This window comes from Leucopleurus acutus (genome assembly GCF_964270905.1).
Source record: "Leucopleurus acutus genome assembly, chromosome: 9".
In the NCBI taxonomy this organism is placed as follows: domain Eukaryota; kingdom Metazoa; phylum Chordata; class Mammalia; order Artiodactyla; family Delphinidae; genus Leucopleurus; species Leucopleurus acutus.
The window spans coordinates 66,015,487-66,041,424 of NC_139144.1; positions in this window are offsets into that span (position 1 = coordinate 66,015,487).

Consider the following 25,938-nt stretch of genomic DNA (forward strand, 5'->3'; position numbering starts at 1 on the left):
GACAAAGAATAAAGTTGCGTAATATACAAATGCCACCTTCCAAGTACCATTGTGTTTGTAACTTAGAGAAGGGAGAGGATAAAGGAGGTATTTCTCTCAGGAAATGTTACCTCTTTTGGGTTTCCTTAATCATATGACAAGTTCCAGAGGGAAAATTCTTTTATAAATATGAGATAGCTCTTCTTATAAGATCAAAATAATACTTCTAATTTCTCTGAATTAGAGTTTACTTTTGAGATGTCTAGGACTTAGAACTCTTATTTTATTTTGGTCTTTTACCCAGTTCAAAAATTTTAATAGTAAACTGTCCATTGTCTAAAAACTTGAAAAACTTTGTAAATGAATAAGAAATGACTCCATATTAGCCAAGACTTTCTTCTTCTCTTTTGGGAAACTTTTTAAGATTTGCTCATTTTTTCTTCGCACATCAGTTCCACCCATCATGGCATCATTTGCTATAAAAATTAAAGGCTTTGTGATCAGCATATTGGCTTCATTAACTCATTGAATATGTTTGGATGCAAAATAATTTAATTATGAATCACGTAAACATTTTAACTGGCTACATTGATAATGTGTCTTAAGTCCTAGAGTTGCTAATTGACTTGTCCTCAAATTAGATAATCCCCTTTGCAAATCTGCATTGGCCGCCGCTGGTGTGTCACGGAGACATTTCTTGTAGCAAGGGAAGTAGTTAGTATACTGTGGAAACATGAATGTGAAGTCATTTCAATTATACTTGGATTCACACATAGGCCTCCCTGAGGAGGAGATGTTGTCTTTGGGTCTCTTTTCTCATTTCTTTGTTTTCACCTCCCTCCCCCAGCCTCACGCTGCCTTCTCCATCTGTGTCTTGGCTGCCAACTGGGAAATCCAGGAGGAATAAGCAGCCCCCCATCCCGTAGCCTCCCTGGTGGTCCTCAGCAGCCAGTATCGAATCCACTCCCCACCTTGAATTCGGGCAGGCTGATGAGACCAGTCCTGGCAGCCCCCGGGGGCGCAAGGAAGCCAGGAGATGGGTTGAGCTATGTGGGTCACGCTGGGGACAGAGAAGACCACCTGTACGTTGGGCTGGTGTATGAAACACTAGCAAACTCAGACCTAAATCTTGGATGAAGTAGTTGCAAGTGAGTGTAACTTGCTAGCAAAGCGGGCCTCTCCAGTCAAGGCAGGCCCACATTTCAGAGAAGCCAGGAAGATTAATGTGAACTGCAGCAAAGCCCAGGCCTTTACAGACCACCGTCGTCTCAGGACTGTTTTCCTCTCCCCACTCCCCTTCATGCAGTATAATTCACCGGAGCAATAACTCTGTTCACTTGTTCGGTTTGGGTAAGTGTCTGGGGATTCCCAGTCTAGGAAATGTTCTTTTCTTTCCATGCAGTGTTTTTTACAGCTGTAAGGAATTGAAGGAAGGCCAGGGGATTCACAGATGTGTCCTTCCCGCTGAGGTCCTGGGAGGTAGGTGGTGGGAGGTTGTGCAGGAGAACGCTGGAACTCTGACAGCACAACGGTGTCGGAGATGCTGGCGCCTGGGGACCGCCAGTGGCTTCCTTCCAAAGGAAGATCACAGCCTTTGTGGATGACCCACTTTGGGTTTTCCTATAAAGGAAACTCATCATTTATTATAAGGCAAGAGGAGAGATGCAGGCAAGGATACAGACTTTATGTGTGTGTGTGTCTGTAGGAGAAAATCATATAAAGCTAACTGCTGTTCTATAATTAAAATCAAGCCAATCTTCCCTCGCTTCAAAGGAGAACGTGCTTGGAACATTTCTGTTTACAGCTTTTAATGATTTGCCTCAAATTGCCATTAGAACTAGGGTCCTAAATCAAATGAGATATTCATTTTAAAGTGTGATGTTCTAAACCTGCCTTTTTATTTTTCCTTTGGCAAACTTAGCTTTTAGGATGAGCAGCCACTCTGAATATGTAATAAAGGTGACACCAGGTGGCAGTAGACACCTCAGTTGTACCACCGATCAGACTTCAGCCCTTACAAGTCCAACCTTAAAGTTCAAAATGTTTTCCCTACTCAGTAGCTCGCTCGCTCTCTCTCCCTCTCCCTCTCTCTCTCTCTCTCTCTCTCTCTCTCTCTCTCTCTCTCTCTCTCTCTCTCTCTCTCTCTCTCTCTCTCTCTCTCTCTCTCTCTCTCTCTCTCTCTCGCTCTCTCTCTCGCTCTCGCTCTCGCTCTCTCTCTCGCTCTCTCTCTCTCTCTCTTTTAACTTATGCCCTAGGCTACTCCTTCACTGTATCTAAATATACAATGCACATTCCTGCCTCTGGGTCCATGTCTTTCCTCTGCCTGAGATGCCTTCATTTTCTACATTGATTTAAGCTGAAAGCACAGCTCAAGTTTCATCCCAGACCTCTGTAAATGTTTTTTCTTTGGTTTCTTAGAGATGCTGATTGTGTTTATCCTTATTTAGTGCATATACTATATTGCACTGCTGTCGTCTCTCACCCGCATTGGATTTTAGGTTCACTCAGGAATGGGAAATGTCTTTTCTACCCTTTTGTATTTCACCCAGCATCACCCCTGGAAGGTCTGCTTTGGAGAAAGTTTTCTTAGCTCCCTTCTTAGCCTTTCTGTCATCTTCATCCTCTCTGATCACCTTGTGACTTCTACCCCCAATGCCGAGTCCATCTTAGATCTTTATCCCCACACTCGTTATACACTTAAAGTCAGAATGTGCACACATTTCTGTCCTTTCAGGGAATAGACTAGTCAGAGCAAGCGGAGCCTCTGGTCCACCTTTGATGCTGCAGGAGCTATCGGCTCTTCTTATGCATGAGTCTAGTACTGTGACTGCCAGGGGCAGGCCTCTGAATCTCAGAATCCACCTCTGCCTGTTAACAATTCTCTTGTAAGCCACTTGGACCTCCTGGATCCTCTTCTATACCTTCTATCTATAGATGGCTAGTGTTTGGCCTTGCCGTATTTTTTGTGTGGTATTTTGATCTATAGATATTTCTGCATTGGCCTCTTCCACCATCCTGTCCCATGGAGTCATGGACTGGCACTGACTCTTCCTGGTCACAATGTGTGACACTGTTCACGGGGTATTTCCCCTCAAGGAAGTTCACCTGAGCTTTTGGTGTCCAGAGTTTTTATTGGGACTCAATCACCTGCTGCCTGCTGCCTGCATGGCTGACCTTCTGTAGCCCCTCCCAGAGGTCATGCTAATGCCTTTAGTCTCCAGCTCCTCTGGAGGTTGGAACTGTTATCAGATGGCCCAAAGCCCCCATCATAAAGCACACTGTTAGAGTGTCTCCTGGCCAAAGCACCCAGGCAAAAAAGGACAATCCTGTCAAGCAGTGCATTCCAGGGGCCTAGAGATCACTCCCCAGGAGCTAAAGGCCAAGGCCAGACTCTCTTTGGGCCAGGTTAATTCTTTACTACACAGCCTGCCTGGCTCAAGGTTAAATGTAATTTCAATTTGATTTTAATTTTAGCTTTGAGTTTATTTTCAGCATAAACTTCCTGGAAACCTGCAGTGTTTCTCCTCAGAAAATTATATTTTGGATTGTAATTAGATGGGGCTTTTGAACACAGATTTGAATGAGTGTCACTGTAGCAGGTAAAACACTAATTATTTTGTAGCATCTCTCTTGGCTGCTTCGGGGACTTAGATTACTCCTTAGTAAGCAGGAGACTGTCTGGTGTAGCTTTATTGTATTTTCGTTATCGATGGGTATAAAGCCCTTTCTATCCATGAGAGTGACAGGGGTGGCGGCTGACATGAGGAATGTTTTCCTCATGTCATTGTTGAGCTAACTGGGACACTGAGAGGTGAGGGGACTCATTCCAAGCCCCCCGTGGGGCCTGAGCAGCCAGCCTGACAGGACACTCGGTCTCAGGTCTTTGTCAGAGAACTTGGCAAGAGCTGCTAGGGCTGTTCTCAGAGTCCATCATTCAGGTTTTTAAATATCCTGCTTTTGCCATGAGCTTTTGGAGGAGGATTTCATCAATTACTTAATTCACTCCTTTTACAACTTTTGAGTGTGCACCTGCTGGGTGCCAGGTACTGCTGTAGGTGTGGCGATTTGGGACTGAACAAGAGAGACAAAAGTTCTTCCTTCAGACAGCTCACTGTCTAGTGTTGACAGATAGCGATAAATAAGAAACAAGGTCATTGCCAATTGTGAGAAGAGGAATGGGGGAAATAGTGTGATATGATAGAGTGGGCTGGGGTTGGCCAACTTGGAACAAGGTAGACAGGAAGAGCCTTCTGGAGGTGTGCTCCTTTGAGTGGAGCCCACCGTGTGTGGGAAGGACGGGGGTGGGGAGGTCCGTCATGGGCGGGGGAAGGGCAGGCCTCTATGCTGGGAAGGGTGTGGCCTGTTTGCAGACCAGAGAGGAGGCTGCCAGTACTGGTGCCTTTAAAAAGTGCTGAGTATGCTACCAATCACTGCATGAGCTTGGAAGCAAATTCTTCCCCTGTCAAGGTTCAGATGAGATCGTGACCCCAATTAATACCTGGAGTGCAATCTTGTGAGACCCTCAGCAGAGTCCATGCCTGGACTCCTGATCCAAAGAAACGGAGCTAATAACTGCATCGTGTTTATTGTTTACATTTATTGTTAAGCCTTTCCTGTTTTCCTCATTCACTAAGTTTCATTTTATTTCATTCTGCATGTAGTTTTGCAAGCTGGTGTAAATCCTTTCTGGAACAAGTTGAGGAATAAGTGACAGTGGCCACGGGTAAAAGATCTAACACCTCCGAACTTCTATTTTTTGTGTGAAATAGAGATGATATCATCACCAACAGATTGGTCATGAGGCTGAATGAAGTTTCCCTTGTAACGCCCAGGTGGAAACACCAAGGAATCTACTTCCCTTGGCCACATCACTAGTGTGGTCTAGTGGCATTCCGCCTTGAGCCCCATGGTTTCAGGTTGTTCTATAGAAAATTAAGGTATGCAGTTGGGTGCCAGAATGCCTCAGAACTGAGAAAACCTGGGGATGGGTGTCCTCAGAGATGGCCGTGTGTGGGCTGGCTTACGTCAGGCCACAGACAGATTGGTTGAATCTTTGATGTGCTGTGAGTACAGCCCTGTGACTCAGTGAGGCAACAGGGACAGGAGCAGCACCTTGTGAAATCAGCCGGCATCCTGGCAGCATCTTGGGTTTCTCAGAGGTGGCTCGCTGGCCCCTGTGCTGTGCTGGGAGCTCAGGGTTGTACTGTGCTGGACGGCCATCCAGGACTTTTTGACTATCTCTCAATCAAGCTGGCAAAAATTAAAGCTGATGGAGAGTGTGCAAATATGAAATAGGAGGGAGGCTTTTGTGATCCTGGATCCTCCTACACATGGAAATCTTATAGTCAATCTCAATTTTCTTCTGACCTGGCAAGGAAAAGGAGCAGTAGGCTTGTGCACACAGGCTTTCACAGGGGCCGGTGTTTCAACTACAGACCAAATATTCAGAAGTGTGTACGTGTTTAAAAAAAAAAAGACTGGGGCTTCCCTGGTGGCGCAGTGGTTAGTAGTCTGCCTGCCGATGCAGGGGACACGGGTTTGTGCCCCGGTCCGGGAGGATCCCACATGCTGCAGAGCGGCTGGGCCCGTGAGCCATGGCCACTGAGCCTGCGCATCCGGAGCCTGTGCTCCGCAACGGGAGAGACCACAGCAGTGAGAGGCCCACGTACCGCAAAAAAAAAAAAGACTGGGTGTAGGGGCAGTTTTTTTGTTAAGGAAGAAGATGCTGAATTACTATTTTTTTATATCCATGGGTCTCTTTTCTAGGCTAATAGTCAATTATTCATGTCTAGGAATCAATGAAATCAATCAATAATAAATTAAAACAGGTATATATTACCTATTGTAAAAACACACACACACAGATTATTTTGTAGTCAGGATTCATTGATTAAATAATTCACCAGGCGCTGTTCAAGGTGCTGGAGGTATGGCAGTGGTTAAGATAAACGAGTCCTCTGGCTCACAGAGCTTGCAGTGTAGGCTAGTGGGTGAGAAAGACAAGTAAACACGAATGTAAATAGGGAGGGATGCAGTTTTGATAGAGGATGTACAGGATGCTATGGAAACCTGCCAGGGGGGGTGGCTTCCTGGAGACAGTGACTTCCTAAGCTGAAACCAGAAGCATATGTAGGGTTTAGCTGCACAAAAAGGAGAAGGGGTTTGGGGAAGAGAACAAAGGGAAAGGTCCCAGCCACGGAAGACTGCATGTTCAAAGCCGTGGAAGCCAGCAAGAGCCTGGCACAGGCAGCTAACAGATAGACGTTTCATGGGGCAGTGTCATCAACTAGGGAGGTATGGAAGGTAGGTCAGGAGGCAAAGGCCACAGCCAGATCATTAGAGTTTATGCCCCAGCGTCCATCAGACATGAAGGGGGTGCACTGTAGTGTCTTTCAGCCATTGCCTGGGAGCAGGTCATACTGGGCATTGGTTCAGTAAAGATGAAGACTTTTCATTTATTCCTCATTCGTTTATTTCTTAGTTTCTATACACCTACCACGTATTCTATGCCTTAGGTCGAGGTTCTCAAACTTTAGCAGGAATCGGAATCATTTAGAGAGCTGATTCAGTGGGTCTAAGGCAGGGGCTGAAAATGTGCACTTTTAACAAGTTCCCAAGGAATGCTGGGACTCGGGGACCACACCTGGAGAACCTCAGCACGAGGTGGAGGAATTAGAAGAAGAACTGCTTCCAGCTGTCTGTGGGTCCCCAAGGGGATGCAGTTCTCTGAGACTTGGTCTACTCCAAGACCATTTTATGGCTGATGGGGCTTATCTTTCTTTGTCCTGTACAGTCAACCTCCAAACATTAGAGATGAGAACACAGAGTGGGTCCGTGGGTAAGGAATTAGGAGCTAAGCACATGCCCACCTAAAGTGGTCATTGAAGCTCAGTGGCATTTTCTTGGTGTGTTGTTTAAAGTACAGGCACCAAATGGGATGCTGCTCAACCATAAAAAAGAATGAAATTTTGCCATTTGCAGCAACATGGATGGACTTGGAGGGTATTATGCTAAGTGAAATAAGCCAGACAGAGAAAGACAAATACTGTATTATATCACTTATATGTGGAATCTAAAAAAATACAAGAAACTGGTGAATATAACAAAAAAGAAACAGACTCACAGATATAGAGAACAAACTAGTGGTTACCAGTGGGGAGAGGGAAGGGGGGAGGGGCAACATAGGGGGTTAAGAGATGCAAACTATTAGGACTAAAATAAGCTACAAGGATATATTGTACAACACAGGGAATATAGCCAGTACTTTATAATAACCATAAGTGGAGTATAACCTTTAAACAATGTGAATCACTACACAGTGCACCTGTAACTTAAATAAGATTGTGCATCAACTATACTTCAATTTTAAAAGTGGAAAAAAAAGAAAGTAGGCACCAAAGTAAACTTTTTTTTTTTTTTTTTTTTTGTGGTACGCAGGCCTCTTACTGTTGTGGCCTCTCATGTTGCGGAGCACAGGCTCCGGACGCGCAGGCTCAGCGGCCATGGCTCACAGGCCCAGCTGCTCCGCGGCACGTGGGATCTTCCCAGACCGGGGCACGAACCCGTGTCCCCTGCATCGGCAGGCGGACTCTCAACCACTGCGCCACCAGGGAAGCCCTCTGCCTCCTTCTTGCCTGGTGACCTTGGGTGATATTCTTCCCTCCTTTATGCTCGTGTTTCTCATGCACACAAATGCAACACTATATGCAGAGAAAGCCCTTGGCGGTCACTTGGCACACAGCATGCAAACATGTAAGCTGTCACTTCTCCTCTTCGCATGGCATTGCCCATTATTACTAACACTGTAAAATATTGTTAGGCTTCCCTGAGTTTCAGGCACATAATGAGTGTCGATCAATGCTGTTAACATGGTTGTCGTTACCTCCTATTACTGAAGCCCATGTACTTATTTCCTTAGTAATGCAGGCCTCTGTTTTCAGTCAACCTCTGAATCCAAATCTTTTCTTCCTCTCAAGTAAATACCGACCTCAGCTTTCCTGCAGTCCTTATTTGCTATTCAGTCAATAAATCCTAACAGTGGCCACAAAACTACAGGTCAGTATCTGCTTAATATCTTTCCTCCCTGTCTTTGATCACAAAGACAAAATGAAGATTCCAATTTCCTGGTTTCCTTTTCATATGGAAAAGCTTTCAGGGGTTCTGAAAGGTCTTCTGGCCCATATTCTTTGAGGAGCTCAAATGCATCCTACCTTCGTGCTCACACATGGGCCATTTGCTTGGGATACAACGAAGAAACCAGCTAGCTCATCCTCTCATCTGTTTAAACTCCCAGCACTAGGTAAGACAGTAAAGATCACAGAGAACAGCTCTTTCATGTTAAAAGAATTATTAATTCCAGTACCGTCACCAGATTTCCTTGTAAAGCATTTATTTCTCTACTCTCTGTGCCCGCTGACCAGGTTCTTTAAAAGCCTGAAGCCGGCAGAAAGGAAGCAGACTTTTACAGATACATCCTGTTGGCCATTCTGGGCTCACCAGTCTGGCCCCCAGCTCCGGGCCTGTCTGTTCTGCCTGCTGGGGGAGGGGAAGATTTGGGCAGCTCTGCCTCTGCACAGAACACCGGCTCCAGGCCGGTTCATCAACAGAACTGCACGGTGTCCAGCTTTCTCTTCAGGGAGGGCACTTGCTGGGCCCCGGGTCATTCATCCCAAAGTGACCGCGGCGGTTCCCAGCTCACTGTGAAAAGTATTTCAGTGGCCCGGAGAACTCCGACTCTGAATTCTAATTCTGGCTCACAAATGGCCCAGTCAAACAAGTTCAACACTTCTGCTGGGCCTGGCCTTACAAATAGGAAGCAGTAAGACCAGGGCTTTTTTGCTTATAAAACAAGACATTAAAAGGTTTACTTTGGGGCTAGGAGGTTAGGAGGAGGAGCTAATACCAGATCATGGTGGTAATGGTCAAAAATTCAGTCTCTGGGTCAAACAGATTTGGTCTCAAATCCTGGCTCTGCCTCCTTCTTTTTTTTTTTTTTTTTTTGGTGGTACGTGGGCCTCTCACTGCTGTGGCCTCTCCCGTTGTGGAGCACAGCCTCCGGATGCACAGGCTCAGCGGCCATGGCTCACGGGCCCAGCCGCTCCGCGGCATGAGGGATCTTTCCGGACCGGGGCACGAACCCGTGTCCCCTGCATCGGCAGGCAGACTCCTAACCCATTCCTAACCCCAAATTGTCTTCATTTTCTTTTTAATTTAATTTTTATTATTATTTTATTTTATTTTCTGGCTGTGTTAGATCTTCATTGCTGCGTGCGTGCTTTCTCTAGTTGTGGCGAGCGGGGGCTACTCTTCGTTGCAGTGCACGGGCTTCTCATTGCAGTGGCTTCTCTTGTTGTGGAGCATGGGCTCTAGGCACGCGGGCTTCAGTAGTTGCAGCATGCAGCCTCAGTAGTTGTGGCATGCAGGCCCTAGGGCATGTGGGCTTCAGTGGTTGTGGCTCACAGGCTCAGTAGTTGTGGTGCACGGGCTCTAGAGTGCAGGCTTAATAGTTGTGGCACACAGGCTTAGTTGCTCTGTGGCATGTGGGATCTTCCCGGACCAGGGCTCAAACCCACATCCCATGCATTGGCAGGTGGATTCTTAACCACTGAGCCACTAGGGAGGTCCTTGTCTCCATTTTCTGAACTGAGCTAACACTCAGTTTTTGCGAATGTTTCATATACTCCACTTTTTTTTTCATTTTGAAGGATTTTTGTTTTTTTTCTTTTAAAAGATTTTTTTTTCTCTTGAGCAAAATCGTCTGTTCAGGTTTTGGAAGTATTATGCTGGCTGAATTTTAAATAGAGCGATTTCATCCTACTGGTCTTTTAAAGAGAAATGTTTGAATTTCAAAATAGTGGCCATTTTCTACTCAAAATATTTTCTGGTCCACAGTAATAATTCTAGAGACAAGAATGCCTGACTCTTCTGTGAAAGGCTGAGTTCATTATGGAACTGAGATCCTAGATTCTAATGCTGTGTGCCTATAAAGTATTTCCTTGTTTTTCATCTTCTTTTCCTTCTTTTTGCTTTTAATGACTGTTTAGAAACAGTTTCTAAAGAAAGAAACATTCTTATTTCACATCTTGCTTGAGATGTTTCGATTGATGTGATACTAGTAACTCAGTGATTCTTGATTTTTGGGAGGTCACAATCCTTTTTGAGGTTCTGATGAAAGCTAAGGGTCTCTTTTCCAGAAAAATGCATGCACGCTTGCACATACAACAGGGAATTCACCTAGGGATCAGTGGACCCTCAGTTAAGAAATCCTACCTCCTTCCTCCCTCCCTCTGTACCTTCAACTCTTCAATAAATATTTTTTGAGCCTTGTTAAATGTCAGGCACTGTTCTGTGTGTTAGGATTACAGTGGTGAATGAAATAGACATGGCTCCTGTCTTCGTGGAGTTCATGGTCTAGTGAATAAGGAAGACAGTAAACGAGTATCCTTACAACTAAACATGCTATGATGTCTGTACTTGAAGGAAAACTTCAGTGTATAAGATCATTTCATTGGTGGGTCAGATCCCATAGGTTTGTGTATATGGGAAGGGGGAGGCAGATGGATTGGAGAAGGACATCCCCTGAGGAAATGATCTTTGAGCTGAGATCAAGAGGATGGAGAGCAGTGAACCACGCTGAGAGACAGGAGGAGAGGGCCCCAGCCAGGGAGCGTTGTGCTGCATTCATGAACCTCTGAAATGCTGATGCAGCCAGCCCCCTGAGCTCCCTGTGTGCCTGTCCCAAGGTGCTCCTTGTCCTTCCTGTGTTACACTCTCAACGTAGTAAAGTCCATTACACAGAATCTCACCTGTCAGTGGTTCATTCATGTTATGGGTCAAATCATATTTCCCCTGAAGGTCCATCTCTCTCATGGAGCTTTAAAGTGGGTTTTTCTTTATCCTCAAGGGATACCATACCACTGAGTCTCATATCTGAGGTAGTGGCTTATTTGGCTTGCTCTGATATGCTCGGAGTCAGGACTGTGTTCTTTTTCAGAATACATCTAGGATGATGAAGACACACCTGCTACACACGTGGGTGCACACGCACAGGCACACATGCCTAGCTGTGTCCAAACGCCCCAGCGCACATTGTATGACATACGTGTGTCACTACACCAGCATGAATTCAGACTCTTGCTATTCAAAGCACCATCGTTGGACCAGCAGCATTAGGAGCTTGTTAGAAATGCAGGACCTCAGGCCCCACCCTAGCCCTTCTGAAATGAGAACATGCAGGTCTGACAAGGTGCCCATGGGATTTGTGTACACACTGAAGTTTGAGCACTGCTGGTTTGATGGCCTTTTCCACTCTGGCCCGGTCCGTGCTGTTGAATAGTCTTGTCCAGATGCTTCCGTTTAGAGCTTGTAGCACATTGATGAGGATGTGTATATATATATATATACACATATACATACGCATATAATTTTTTTTTTCAAAGAAAGGAGTTCGGGTAGCTGTGCTGTGGGACAGTTGTAATTTGACTCCAGTGTTTAACAGATGTAAGTACTCACAGGGGGCTGAGGGCACACCATCACACTTCTGCAAAAGGCATTTTCACCTTTTCATGGGCTGGTCACCTGATAGTCACTGGCGTTGTTCTTCATTATTCACGTCAGATGGGAAGCCTCTTAACAGAAATTTTTGAAGTGACTGATGAGGCAGAGATAGAGCAAGGCAGTTGTCCACTAATCAGTGAAATAGCTCATATTTATGAGTTGTAAGGTCGTTTGTATTTGCTTCCCTCTTGGCCTTTAAAGGGCCTTGACAGGTGTTGGGCCATAAGACGCTGTTGAAGGGCAGCCCCAGGCACCAGGTCAGCTCAAGCATTTGGCCTATTTAGCGACATCTCTCACTCCCTGAGGACCCGTTCCTCCCTGTTCTCTGATTACCAGACTCTGTCCTGCGTTTCCTGATAATGGTGATTGATTCCCTGCCTTACTGGACCATCTAATCACCTATTTTGTTCCATATTCTGTCCTTTTCCTTGATTTGAGCATCGTCCACAGCATTGGGTAAGAGGCCCTTCCCACACGAGTCTCAGGCATAGGGCACCCCTTGGGGGTAAGAGAATCCCCACTCCGGGAGAGTACCAGAACCCATGTACTAATGTGGTGATGTAACTTCTCTTTGCACTTTGATGGATTCTCTGTTTCCTAAGTTTAGCTGTAACATGTGCTTTTGCTCACCTTGCATTCGTTAGATTGTTTTTTCAGTTGCATATAAAGAAAACCCCAATTAAGCTAGTTTAAATAGTAACATGTTTAATTTGTAAAAATGAGTGTTGTTTGACTCATGTAGCTGAAAAGCTGGGGGCAGTTTTCACTTCATTCGTGGCTTGATCCAAGGCTTAAATGAGGCCCCCAGGGTTTGTGCTCTCTCCAGTTCCTGACACAGTTCTTCTGTGTTGAAACACAGGCCTCTCCTCTCCAAATTCTTCAGACAAATCATGCAGGCAGAGGTGAGTCTTTTGTTTCCAAAACCCAGGCAAGTCTCATGTACCTCCTGGATTCTGATTGGCCCTGTAACCGGGAAAATAAAATGAGTTGGTTCCTTTACATAAGTGGTTCTCAAACTTCTGCAATCATGGCTCACCTGGAGGACCTGTCAAAACACAGATCACTGGCCCCATACCCAAGGTTTCTGATTCAGCAGGTCTGAGGTGGGATCTGAGAATTTCTGGTAAGTTCCCAGGTGGTACTGATGCTGCTGGTCTGAGGACCAACTTTTAGAACCACTGTTTTAGACCAATCAAGGCCACATCACAGAGACAGAGTGGGAAAGAGGTGATGTCCCAACATAATTTTAGGTACTCTTTTACCTGAAGAGGGGAGAATGGATATTTTCATTTCTTCCATCTCTAGAGTACTTGTTGTGCTCCTATGTAATCACAGCTCCCACCAGTATGTGGGAAGAACATCTCTATCAGGTACTTTCTTAGGCTCAGGGGATGCAGCTGTGATCAAGACAAAGTTTTTACTGTCCTGACCTGAAGGGGTGGTGAGGACGATAAGAATAAGTAAATACACATACTATATATGATGCGATTTCATGTGCTGCAAAGAAAGACAGCAGGGGAGGAGATAGAGAACGATGCTGGGCTCTGGGGTCTGTTCACATAACATAGTCAGGGAAGAAGGCCCTTTGGATAAGGTATGATTTGAGCTGAGACCTGAAGGAAGAGAGGGAGTGAGGTCTGCTCAAATTAGAAAAAAATGCAAAGAACATGGGCAGCTTGAGAAATAACGAAAGGTCACTGTACCTGGGGCAGAAGGAACGAGGGGAAGAAGGAGGGAGAGTAGATGGAGAAACACAGGGCTTTGCAGGCTGAGGGAAGGGCCTTGGGTTTTACTGGGAGGAAGAAGAGAAACCTCCCTGAGACATGAGCAGCACATCTGGGAACAGGGCTTTGAAATGTGCTAGAATAAGCATGGATATAAGAGGATGAACTGTGCCCTTAAATTCGATTAAATTCCAACTACTGAAAATCCAGCGTGGGGCTCTAAGTGGACCTGGCATTTTTGCTCCCTACCCTAAATGTTTCCCATAACCATGTGTTTTGAAACTCGGTATTCTACAGAGGAGGGGATACATTACCCCTCTGTCTTCTGGTCAGTGTCTCTTGATCCTCAGTCTGAGTTTTTTTCTAGTTAAGTCTAACGTAAACTTGTTTTCTTCCAAATTTAAAATCTGAGCGATTCCCCTCATATTCTATAAACTTGAAGTTCAGGTATTTCTCTAATTTCTCCTTGAGGCAGAGGGGAAAAGGGATTGCTATTAAATTTTACTTGAGAAAGCATTTTGGAAGCACATTGATTTTTGAAATAACTTCCCCTCCAAGAAAAGGAAGAAATGAAGAAGGAGGTCTGATTAAAATACAGGTGTAGCAGCAGGGTAACATGTTCACAGGCCTGCAGGGCTGCTGGGAAGGGGAGGCCTCTTGGGACCTTCAAGAGAGTGAATCAGCTGGTCCAGGGGCCTCTAACCTCAGCCTGATGGCTGTGGTGCTGGGGCCAGCTGATACCTAGCACATCCATCCAGTGCCCAGAAGTGCTTAGTGACTGTCCTTTATTCAATCAAGTTCACACTCCTGACTGGGTCTGTCAAGACTCTTATCTGGCGATACTTTATGTTTTTTTGAGATTTGCTCATTTTTACCTACCTTTTACTCCAGCCAATTCAGCAACCCCTGAGTGCACTTGGTACTTTCCCCCAAATGTGCCTTGTTTATGTTTGGTGTCATTTGCTGGGCCTGTCCCTTCCTGCTTCTCTCTGTTCCAGCTCAGTTTAAGGACTATTTTGTTCTGACAGGCTTTCTCCAGTGAAAATGGATTGTTCCCCCCCATCTTTCTCTTTGTCTCTTGTGCTTTGGTTGTTCCCTTTTATGCACTAATTCCATTTGGCCTTGGATATATTACCATTACTCCTTTTTCTATATAGATAGCTTCCCTCAAGAGATACAAGCTCTTAAAGGAAGAGGCCATTTATCATTCATGTTTATGTCCCTTCCCCACACATCCCAGCATATGCCAGAGGGAATCAGAGAAATGCTCAAGAAATGCACAGCGAGTTGCACTGAACCAAATCCTAGCTCCAGCTGAGTGATGGTGATTGTGGGACGTTTCAATCCTGGAACTTGTCAAGCAGTTTCCTATGTTTTCTGTTTTGTTTTTGCTATTTTTATATAATCTCTCTCTCTCTCTTTTTTTTTCCTGTGGACACCTGGATTATACTTTCCTGAGCTCAGGATCACTTTTATCTTTTTTTCTAGAAATTTCTAGAACCACCTATGAGGAAGAGAAATGCAATTCAATCTCAGCAAACAGTCCGCCTCTTGAGTTGAAATATGAGTGTGTAGTGGTGGTTGCGAAGGCCAGCAATGAGCTCAGACACTCTGCTCGCAGGCATGGCCTCTTGGCCTCCTTTGGCAAACTTGTCTTCCCTCTGTTGGCCCGCTGCCTGAGTGGGAGAAGAGACATGAGATGTCACCGTCATGGATCTCCCAACCTGACAAATCCGTGTAAGGCATGTTCAGAAACACATTTCAGCTTAGAAGGGAGGAATGGAGAGGGCTGACTTACACATGTTTCCAGGTCTGTGGGATTCCCAGAGATGTGCCTGACTGAATCCGTGTAGCTTTATTTGCTTTCTTTTGTTTAACAATCTGTATTCTGGATTTATCCTAAGTAGGAGGCAATTGCTAACTAGGATGTGTGTACTTTGGGTGAGAGGTCTGTGGTCTTCTCAGAGGAGGAGGGAGGCTAGTGATGCAGCATGCCTCCACGTCTGCATGTTCTTGGCTGTTTACGAGCATGTTAGGTAGAGCCGTGTGGCTCCTAACTGCTTGCCCTTTGTGACTGTCATTTCACAGACAAATTACAATTTGGGCATGTTGTGCACAATTGCGCTGTCAGGGCCATCACGTTGTGTGAATTCTGAACACATTCCTGTCCATCTGCAGAGGCTGGCAACAGACTGTGAGCATGCCGCTGGAATAATACATGCCTTCTTGTCCTGATCCGGACTTTCTGAAGAGAGGGCCGAGAAGACAGGTTCAATTTGGGTTTTGTTCTTCCCTGTAGATGACACTGGAAGAAAACTAAAAGCACCTGAGGACCTGTCAAAGTCAATCATATTTATGCTTAGAAACCAAGTTCACCATAGAGGGCCAGTCAGTGATGTCTGGACTCACCAGTGATGAAACAGTTGGATCTTTGACTCATGAGTCAAGTTATTTTTCCAGTGGAAGATGAAATCATTTTTGATATATGGATTCCTCAGTGAGGATAAAGTTAGTCCCTTTTTGACTTATAGCCTATGAGCCAATTTGATGTACAAAGTGCATATTTACTTCACAGTCCTATATAAGAAAGGTGGCCGTGTCCTTTCCAAAGGGTCCATTTGCCTTGAAATGAGTGGATGGACTGTTCTCCACGAGAACTGGTGACACTTTCATTCAAGCTGACATTGCCCCTGAGCCGAAGGAGCATTGAGACAATTCTCATTGCTGTCCTTTGACGGACTAGGGAGTGGAGCGATCAGATAGCAGACCCTTTTCCCAAGGTGCTCAGTCTATGAGAGGTAAGTAAGCATTGGATTGCTGTTCAGACCTTCAGTGTCCCAGCTCCCAAGATCTATCTTCCAGATGGTATTGTTGATTGTTATCAATATAATGCCCATGTAGACCTGACCACAGGTGCCGCAAGACTACGTGTGCACAGCTTATGCCAAGTAGGGGCTCATTTCAAGCCTGGGTCTAAATAAACAGAATGTGATCCTCTGTGCAGCTGTACTGGGGGCACACTCTACACACTTCCAGGGAAAGCAACTACCCTTGAAAGGGGACCCTGCATTTCCTATGGGGCTCTGTTGCTTCATATTTTTATTAGGAAAGAACTTTAGCTTTTTCTGCTTAACGTTGCAGGCATAATTAGGTATAATTGACTCTATCCTGTCTTTCACACCCTCTTCAACCAGTTACCAACTCTAGTGAGTTATCCTGTCTAAGAAATTCTCTCCATATCACTTCTGTCCATTTACTGGTGCTATGATTGGGTAACTGCCCCAAGCTTTCCTGCTTTGTCAAATGGGATGAATAAGAGCTGCACTCAGGGTGGCTGTTAGAACCCAGGGAGACATGAATGTCCAGCATCTAGGCACAGTGCTTGCATGTGGACAGGGCTTGGCCAGCATTGCTTTCCTCCTCTCTCTGCCTTTCTCATTCACAGACGTAGTCTGAGCCTCTCATCCCCACAAGCCTACACAATGGCCATAGACTCCTTAACCTGTCCCCTTTGCTAGAGTCTGTTTTCTCCTCTAAATTGCTGTCTGCATTCGGGTGCTGCTTTGAGGTTTTTGGTCCTCTCATCAAAAACCTTCAGTGGTCTCCTTACTTGAAGGACAAAGTCCAAACTCTTTAGCTTGGGATCCAAGGTTTGCCCCAATCTCTACCCTACACATCTTTTCAGATAAATACTTCATTTTCCAAACCCTCTGGTCCAGCCAGATAGACAGGCTCTGAATGGGTCATGCTCTGTTGTACCTCTGGCCCTTTGCTTAGGCCCTTTGCCTGGAATCTTCTTCCCCATCCTTCCAAATACTACCCGTCTTTCCATATCCAGCTAAAGTATCATGGCTTTTGTACATCTTTCCTGTCCACCAAAGACACATGATTTTTTCTTTCTTTCTGAACTCCTACATGAATTGACCACTCCATTGATTTGCCTGTTAACAAACCTACCTAGTTTCTTGTTGTGGTCATTAATCGGCATTTAGATCCTCTGTTGCTGTTTATCCTTTCTTCAGCTTCTTCCGCACCTCATCTAGAGGGTGTAAGTGTCACAAAATTGAGGACTATATCACATTTATATTTCACATCTCCTAGCATGATGTTCCTTATATTGGAGGCTCCCAGTAGTTGATTTGATGCAGGAGAGATGAATCATGATTAGAACGAATGTCTTCTTCATAGAATTCTTTGCTTTTAGCATATGTAAGCTTTGATGTGGCAACTCAATGTGCAGCATCTTAATCTCGATTAGGACATGCCGATTTGAATCCCCTTATTAACTGTGCAGCATTCTCAAACTAGTTTGTCCCTATATCTTCTGGACATTAGAATGCTAATTCTCTCAGACTTTATCATTTCTGCCAAACCTCTGAGCATGGCTCTGGCTGACATCCTCCAGAGACTAAACTGGAACAGAGGCAACTGACTAAGCAAGCTATTTGGCGTGTTATGTAATTTGGACTTAGATTTAGTTTTTTTCGGAAGTAGAATAGAAATGTGACACCGACTCAGGCCCAGGTGTTTTTCTCCTCTCTTCTGTGTTCTGGTCTTTCAAAAATAAATCTAGGGCAGCTCTCTATATTTTAGGATTGTTTTTCCAATGCATCTCCTTTTCATTTTATATCATATCAGGCTCCTTTTCCGGTAGAAGCTCTGTGACATACGAGGTTCAATGCTCTACATATGAGGCTGTATACTTTGGGTTCTTTGGTGTGTTAAGTTTTGATATAATGGCTAAAAGCGTTGGTTATTTTCTAACCATTTGGGTTCTCAAACTCCTCATCTATTAAGTGCATATACTACTCATATCTACCTCATAAGATTTTTGTAACCATTATATGAGATAATATATTTAGAGTTCTTTGTACCAAGTCTGTGATATCGTAAATGCTCAACAAATGTTTGTAATTTAAGAATATGCTATATATTTATTTACCAATGTAGTGATAGGGAATAGCACAAAACAAACAGAAGTCCTTTTCAAATTATGATCCCGGATCTGCAAGATTTCATAGAGGTTTAAAAGTAACAATGAAAGGCTTGTGCTTATTCCATAAATCTATTTATTAACAGTGATTTTGACAGGTAAGTGAAGAATGTCCATTTTTCCATATACTGATCCCTGGGTTATTGGACCTACATGGAGGTTGTACATCTTTGGCTTTTCCAGTGTTATGACATGAGTGTGGCTTATTAGAAATGGTTTTGCATCATAGCCTTGGATTGACCAAGGAGGTATGTGGGACCAGGGCAGGACACTGTCCTGAACTGTTCCCTGAATATAAAGTCAGCATATTCCTGCAGTCATCAGCATGCCAGCTGAGGTCACACCAGAGCTCTGAGTTTCCATATGAATTTTCTTTCACTGTGTTCTTTTGGTCACCGATCCTTAGAATGCTAAAGAGCATCATTTATGTCAAGTGACGTATAGAAACACACGGAGTGTGTGTTGGCTACTGATTCCCGCGCTTAAGGACAGATACTCCGTGTTCTCAAGTTTCCCTTTAGGGTTTCTCTGTAGCCTTTAGTGCGGATCTTGAGTATGAGAGTGGAGAAAAGAAGAGAGCTTTTCTGACTACATTGTTTCTGTCTGTATTTTTTTTTTTTAAAGTATCTACACAGGACAAATGAAGTTTAGAACCATTTCCACCTGATGCCCCATTCCTGGGTTGGAACAAGAAAAAGACACTGACAATCTTCTTGGATTTTTGCATGTTCCTAAATATTAGACTCTCCCTTGAGTATTAAATAGTTCTAATTCTCACCCCAATGTGGGTTACCAGATGGCCTTAGTCTTCGATTAAGCCTAAAATATTTTTTGCAAGACAGTGGGCAGTCATGGGAGAGATTGACATATGATTTTCAAATAGATTGGTGTGTCAGTCAGGGTTCTCCAAAGGAACAGAAGCAATAAGATATATAAAGAGATTTATTATAAGCAATTGGCTCACATGATTATGAAAGCTGACAAGTCCCGAATTCTGCAAGGTCAGGTGGCAAGTCGGAGACTCAGGAGAGCTAATGGTATAGTTCCAGTCTGAAGGCCAGCAGGCTCACAAGACCCAGGAAGGGCCGATGTTTCAGTTCAAGTCCAAAGGCAGGACAAAACGATGTCCGCAGCTGGAAGGCAGTCAGGAAGAATTCTTCCTTTCTCAAGGGAGGGTCAGCCTTTTTGTTCTATTCAGCTCTTCAGCTGATTGGATGGACCCACCCACGTTAGGGAGGGCTTTATTCAGTCTATCAATTATGTTAATATCATCCAAAAACACCCTCACAGAAACACCCAACATAATGTTTGACCAAATATCTGGGTGCCCCATGGCCCAGTCAAATTGACATGTAAAATTAACCATCATGATTGGAGTGTGGTCTTCTGCTTTGATTCAGTTCTCCAGGTCATCCAGCAGCTGTCCTATTAATTTGTTATTCTTTCTCAGTTTTCTTGATTGACGTAATGCATAAGATAGTAAAGAGACTTCAGCTCAGTAAGCAGTTACTGAGTCCCCACTATATGTGGGTGCTAGTTAGGCTTTGGTGGGGGACAAAGATGGACTAGTTATGATTTCTGCCTCAAGATTAAAACTTCTTCCATACCAGATGCCTGCTGCCAACATAGTTTTAGAAATTCATTTTCTTTCATCTAATTAATCCTGAGTATGTCAGCACTTAAAAGGATTCTTTGAAAATTTGACTTTCTCAAGTGAGTTTAACCAGTTCCAATGGGTTGGTTCCTCTCCACTTGCTCTGAGCTTCTTTTTCATCCTTGCAAAATAAAGGAACTGCTTTTTGTCCTTCTGGGTTTTAGTGTTATGTAGAATCTTGCTGACAGTCACTGTACAGTGAGAGGGAAAATGCCATGCAAGGAAAACCCTCCACTGCCCCAGAAGCCTTTCAAATAAAATCATGCTTCTGATGAGATTTTAAAGCTGTGACCTGATTTTGAACCATGTATCAGGGTTTCCACTGGCTGTCATGTGCAGTGGACTTTGCTGACTGTGTGTCTGTCCATTGACACTGCTCTGTAGTTTGCATTTTGATCATCTTTGGTCTTCTCATGGGCAAAGGACACCTTATGAGCACCAAGGTCTTATTACCTCAAATTGCTAACCGCAGGCCAGTTTGTTCCAACAATTTCCATGCAGTTCACTCCTTCCTCTCCCTTCTTCCCTTACCCCCTCAGTATCTGTATTTGCTGGGGGTGAGGGTGTGGAGCATCAGGGAGAGAAGGAAAGTAGATGCACAAGTTAGCATTTGCTTCCTGTTCCTTGTGATTAGTGTAGCATTGAGGGTTAGTGCCAGATTACAAAGCCTCTGGAGGGTTCAGGAAAGGATGTAGTTATGAGAACAACAGCTGGCCTGCTGGTCTGGAAATCACAGAAGTAGTATGTTTGTCACTTTCCTCATCACTGTTGTATGTGCTTTCAGACTTTATATACTGTGTGTTCCTGTGATATTTGGAAGAATTTGGCCAAATAGATCTAGGGTGGAAAGGTTTAGTTGGATGAGCTGCATCTGGGAAGGAAGTTTCCTCCGGGAGCTAAGTGTTGACCTCAAACTCTAAAGCTATTCTTCCTAATCCAGATCAGATTGTTTTTAATTAAAGAATTTATAATTTGAAGTGAGAAACGCACCCAGATTGAATAATCAGGGTGTGAAGACATGGGAGTAGAACGATTAATATTAATCTTAGGGTAGTGAGATGACCATAAAACTCCAGGTTAAGATATAGGAGAGAATTACATGGACTCGGGAACCTCTATGTGAAAGATAAAGATTGCTTTTGCTCTTAAAATGTTTCCAAGGGAAAAAGCCCTTCTGGTTCACTGGTTTTCTTTTAAGGCTAATGGCTGAACCTGAGGCAGGGAGAGTAAAGGCTGGGATTTCCATAAGAAAAATTGATGTTTAAATTAGTTTTCAGTGACATGGTCCTGTTAACTCCTTGGAAAAATTATTGAGAAGAGACAGCTTTTTAATTATTTTTTTCTTAAGCTTTTATGGCTCTCCTGCTGTTTCATAGAATTTCAAATGGGAAATCAGAGACTCAATAGCATAATCATTTGGTTCTAGATTATTAGCAGAGGTTCTGTCCTGGTGAGCTGTACTAAGGCTTTACTTATCCATGGCCCTGCGTCAACCCTTTTTGTTCAGATTTAATTTGTCCCCCAGTTACCTTTTCATGAATATGGATTGTCTGCACAATCAATCAGATGGAATTTGCTGTTGATCCAGTTGGGTTGGGCAGACTTTAATGACTGGCCGAAGTCTGAATGTTTCAGTCATTTGGAGGTAGTTGAGTGGTCTGCTGAAAATAAACCTCATTTGGGATTAATAAGGTGGAGTAAATCTGGACCCAAGACTTTGGTTTGGATCTCAGCTGGCATTGGACGATGATAAATAATGCCTCGGTAATCTGTGTGAATCTCACAGGCTAAGACCCCTTTCATCTCTCTGAAGAGAAAACAACTTAAGGCAAAATTATGGTCTGTGGGGATTGCTGTCAATTCTGAAATGAACCTAAAAGGAACAATCTTGTATTATCTGATTGGTTGCTGAAGAATGGATATGACTATTTTTTAATAGAATTTATAGAAACGTTTGTATAAATTTATAGAAACTTGTGTATAAATTTTATCTTTAAACCCTTGGGGAAGTTTTTTTTTTTAACATCTTTATTGGAGTATAATTGCAATGGTGTATTAGTTTCTACTTTATAACAAAGTGAATCAGCTATACATATACCTATGTCCTCATATCTCCTCCCTCTTTCGTCTCCCTCCCACCCTCCCTATCCCACCCCTCTAGGTGGTCACAAAGCACCCAGCTGGTCTCCCTGTGCTATGCAGCTGCTTCCCACTAGCTATCTAGTTTACATTTGGTAGTGTATATATAAGTCCATGCCACTCTCTCATTTCATCCCAGCTTACCCTTCCCCCTCCCTGTGGGGAAGTTTTTAAGATTTATAAAATTCTCCCTTTTTAGCAAGTTAAAATTCAAAGAAAGTATGCTTCAAAAATGTATTACATGTAGATCATGAGTGCTGCAGGAGAATTAGGAAAGACAGACAACAAAAAAAGTAAAAATAACTCCACCAGGATAACTGGTTTTTATTATTTTCAGGCATACATGTATATGTATAAACATATACACTTATTTTACAACAGCCAGATCCTATTGTATATACCATTGTAACCTGGTTTTTTTCCACCAAACAATATAGTATTCACATTCTTATATACTACTAAATATTCTTTTATGCTATTATTTTAAATGCTTGTAAGGTGTTTTATTTATTTTTCTTTTCACTCTTAAATACCATATAGAGTTTATTATGTGTCAGGCAAAGTTTTAGTAGCTTTACAAATATTAATTCACTTCATATAAATATAGATGTAACAAAGTTCATTTTGCCATTCTGCCTATGGATCATTTAAGGTGTTTTTATAACAATTTTAAGTCTCATTGCAATGAACATACCTTGCAGCTAAAATAAATAGTTGTGCTTATCATCATTTCCTTAGGATAAATTTTCAGAAGTATAATTTCTAGGTTAAATGGCATGCAAATTTTAAGGCATTTGCTATATAGTATATATTTATTTTTTTCTAAACTGCCACCAGAAAAGCTGAGCCAATTTTACATTTTAACTAGCAATATGTGAGCAAGCATACTTGCTAACACAGAGTATTTTCATTAAAAACAAACAATAGGGCTTCCCTGGTGGCGCAGTGGTTGAGAATCTGCCTGCCGATGCAGGGGACACGGGTTCGTGCCCCAGTCTGGGAAGATCCCACATGCCGCATAGCAGCTGGGCCCATGAGCCTGCGTGTCTGGAGCCTGTGCTCCGCAGCGGGAGAGGCCACAACAGTGAGAGGCCCGCGTACCGCAAAAAAAAAAAAAAAAAAAAAAATCCAAAAAAAACCACAATAAAAATCTAGAAAATTCAAAAGCAAAGGAAAAAAACTCTCTCCAAGATGATAGGTAAAAACTGATATCTCATTTTTAATGGCATTCATCTTTTTCTTATTGATTTTTAGAAGTTCTTTTGGTATTGAAGATATTAACCTTTGTAATACCCTGCAGTTTTCTCCCTTAGTCATTTGTTTTGTTATTCTGATTATAGTTGTTTGGATCGTAGGCAAGTGTTACTTTTTTAGTAGTCAAATATATCTGTTTTCTTCTTTGTGGTTTATGAGTTTTCCTTTTGCATTTATGCTTATGTGGGTTTTACTTGCCCCTAGATTGAATAAAAATACACATAAATTTTATTCAAAGACTTTTATGGTTTCATTTATTTTATTTTAAATCTTTAATCCACCTGGAATTTATTTTGGTCAGCATATTTTTTTTGAAACTATCTAGAATGCTTTCAGAACATGGGAACAAATGTTATCCATGCAGTTTTGGAGTAAGTTGTATAATGAAATATCAAACCATGGGCTTAATTATAGTAATAATTTAAAAAATTAACATTTATTAACTTCTTACCATGTGCCAGGTAATATGCTAAGGGCTTTGCATATAGAGTATTATTTCAGGGGCTTCCAACAGGAAGTTCAGTTCTAAGTGTCCTATATTTACCATGGTGGCATCATGGTAACCAGTCACTTCCCATAATGGCCCAGGACACTGTTTGGTAAGAGGCATCATTACCCAACCACAATCCGGTTTCACCTGTATGTTCCCTCTTCTGTATGTCTCCCCTGCTGCCAGGATGTAGTCTGGGCAGTGTCACTCTCTTTCGTTTTTCTGCTAGATTCTTCTTCTAATGGTTTCTAAGTGCAGCTGTACCTGTGAATGAGTGTCATTGTGTGTTCTCTCTTACTGAAAGCATTTATTGACATAACTGGCATTTTTATTGCCTTTCTGTTTTTAATCTAGGGGAGAAGATTCCTGCATAATAAGCGTGGGTTTCCATTTTTAGGCAGCTGTCTTCGTGTGGCCATGTATTTCATCCCCTTCCTCCTATAAACACCACAAGCAGCAACATCTGCATGTGTTTTTCCAGGATCTCTGGGAGTTCACCTCCATCCCCCAGGGATTTACCTCTCAGACTGTGATGCTGCACATTCAGCCAGCCAAGGGCCTACACTACTTGACTTTTTTTTTTTTTCCTAGAAAACAAAATTATTTATTATGCCCAAATGTCAATTTTCTGGCATCACTGAATATGCTTTTTTCACCTTTTCATTATTGCTCATTAATAATCATACAACACTGACATCATTATATCCAAGTTTGCAGCTTAATATACCAAGTAAGTTGTACAAAGAACAATGAAGTTATATACCGAAATAACAATGATCTTATCTACATCATTATATATTTGGGTCTCAGAAATGTTATAATCATGATCATTTTATTACTCTTATTCTTCCTTTTTTTTTGTATATGAACAGTTCTTTTTTTTTAACATCTTTATTGGAGTATAATTGCTTTACATTGTTGTGTTAGTTGCTGCTGTATGACGAAGTGAATCAGCTATACGTATACGTATATCCCCATATCCCGTCTCTCTTGCATCTCCCTCCCACCCTCCCTATCCCACTCCTCTAGGTGGTCACAAAGCACCGAGCTGATCTCCCTGTACTATGCAGCTGCTTCCCACTAGCTATCTATTTTACATTTGATAGTGTATATATGTCCATGCCACTCTCTCACTTCGTCCCAGCTTACCTTTCCCCCAACCCGTGTCCTCAAGTCCACCCTCTATGTCTGCATCTTTATTCCCATCCTGCCCCTAGGTTCTTCAGAACCTTTTTTTTTTTTGATTCCATATATATGTGTTAGCATATGGTATTTGTTTTTCTCTTTCTGACATACTTCACTCTGTATGACAAACTCTAGGTTCATCCACCTCACTACAAATAACTCAATTTCATTTCTATTTATGGCTAAGTAATATTCCATTGTATATATGTGCCACATTTCTTTATCCATTCATCTGTTGCTGGACACTTAGGTTGCTTCCATGTCCTGGCTATTGTAAATAGTGCTGCAATGAACATTGTGGTACATGACTCTTTTTGAATTATGGTTTTCTTGGGGTATATGCCCCGTAGTAGGATTGCTGGGTCATACGGTAGTTCTATTTTCACTTTTTTAAGGAACCTCCATACTGTTCTCCACAGTGGCTGTATCAATTTACATTCCCACCAACAGTGAAAGAGGGTCCCCTTTTCTCCACACCCTCTCAAGCATTTACTGCTTGTACATTTTTTGATGATGGCCATTCTGAGCAGTCTGAGGTGATACCTTATTGTAGTTTTGATTTGCATTTCTCTAATGATTAGTGATGTTGAGCATCCTTTCATGTGTTTGTTGGCAATCTGTATATCTTCTTCGGAGAAATGTCTATTAAGGTCTTCTGCCCATTTTTGGATCGGGTTCTTTATTTTTTTGATATTGAGCTGCATGAGCTCCTTGTATATTTTGGAGATTAATCCTTTGTCAGTTGCTTCATTTGCAAATATTCTCTCCCATTCTGAGGGTTGTCTTTTCATTTTGTTTATGGTTTCCTTTGCTGTGCAAAAGCTTTTAAGTTTCATTGGTCCCATTTGTTTATTTTTGTTTTTATTTCCATTTCTCTAGGAGGTGGGTCAAGAAGGATCTTGCTGTGATTTATGTCATAGAGTGTTCTGCCTATGTTTTCCTCTAAGAGTTTGACAGTTTGTGG